We start from the raw sequence: 1,684 nt of genomic DNA on the forward strand, positions 1-1,684 counted from the left end.
ATTCATTTCAGTCCAAATTTGAAACCTTTACTTTCCTCTTGCAGCTCCCGAATGCTGCCAACATTGCCAGTCTTCTTCCTGCTTCTGCAGCCTGACACCAAACTGCACTCCGCTAACTACTGGTTTTCTTTCTGGTGCCCGGGCCAGACACCTCACAATGCTGCACACCCAATCACTAGCTGAGGTAGAACAGAGCTGGGACCAGTGATATGTAGGGTCCCAGAGGCAGGAAGATGACTAGGGCCAAAGGACAAGAGAATAATTATAAAATATATTTTTTTTTTTATGGCAGCTGAGCATATAAGGAATACTCCTTTAACTGTCAGACAACCTATTGAAAACGTATTCTGAGCAGTACTTTGTGTGCAGTGGTTGTTTTTTCATTCTCTCACCAATGTCACTTTCTCCACTATATGCCTGGTTTGACTACAAGCTATCTACTTGCTTTTTTTGTTCATTGGCTGGTTTAACAGTTTGTAAGGTTAAGTTCACACTACAGAATTTCTGTGCAGGGAATTCTGCTGTGTGACCCTCCACTGGCCAGCCACACCCCCTCCCATAGACTTGCATTGAGGGGCATGGTCTGATGGCACGAGCAAGCTGAAGGTTTGTTGGCTCTTTCCACTAATCAACACTACAGGATAATAGACAGATTAATCAAAACTTGTGCTGAAAAAAGTTGACCAGTTGCCCATAGTAACCAGATTGCTTCTTTCATTTAATAAAATATATTTTTTAAATGCCTCTGGAAAATAAATGAAGCAGTCTTAGTAGTTACTATGGGCAGCTGGTCAACTTATTGCCAGCAGAGTTTGATAAATTCTTTCCCCACCCACAGGTCTAATCACATTTAGTCTATTATCCTACAGTGTTGATACAGTGGAAAGAGAAAAAAATATATATAAATGAATAGGAACACATATGTAAACACCAAGGTATGAACAGTCAAAATTGCACAGCAATGGGAAAATACCACCATGAAATTCAACAGAAGACTGTACCAGTTGTTGGTTTGGAGACCCATTGCATTTTGTAGCTATTTTTTTTTTGGGGGGGGGGGGGGGGGGGGAAATGCATTTGTTGTACATTTTTAATACACAATGTAAACCCACAGCATACTTTCGTCTCTACAACACAGATGTGAATATACCCTTATGAGCACATCTGAGCACCGGCCTATATCACCACTAGCAGTCATAGGACAAGTGATGGCTGAATAAAGCAATGCTTAGAAATACAACTGAAACAGTCATTATAGATTTTACTGGATAACATCTAAACCAATGCAATTCTGTATAATACATGATCAAACTGTATACAGTCCCAGACAGCCACAACAAATACTACACTAAATAAGGCCTTTATATGTATCCACAGTGTATTATCCATTCACAAACTGTACTACATATCATTACATTGTACTGTAGTTGGTAGTTGCATTCATTGACACTTAGCAAACTCATATTGAAGGACAGGCAACTTAAAAAGAAAAAAAACAGAAAACACCTTAATCTGTCAATATAAAAAGTCAAAAAACATTGTTTTATAAATTGATCTGAAAAAAAAAAAAAAAAATTATATATAAAACACCGCTCAGATAGTTTATTGAGTAATGCATTTTTTTTTTGCAAAATCTATTACAAAGTCAGGTTACAGTTGTTTGTAAAGTCTACAAAATGCAGTC

Source organism: Hyla sarda, chromosome 1 (genome assembly GCF_029499605.1).
Source record: "Hyla sarda isolate aHylSar1 chromosome 1, aHylSar1.hap1, whole genome shotgun sequence".
NCBI lineage: Eukaryota > Metazoa > Chordata > Amphibia > Anura > Hylidae > Hyla > Hyla sarda.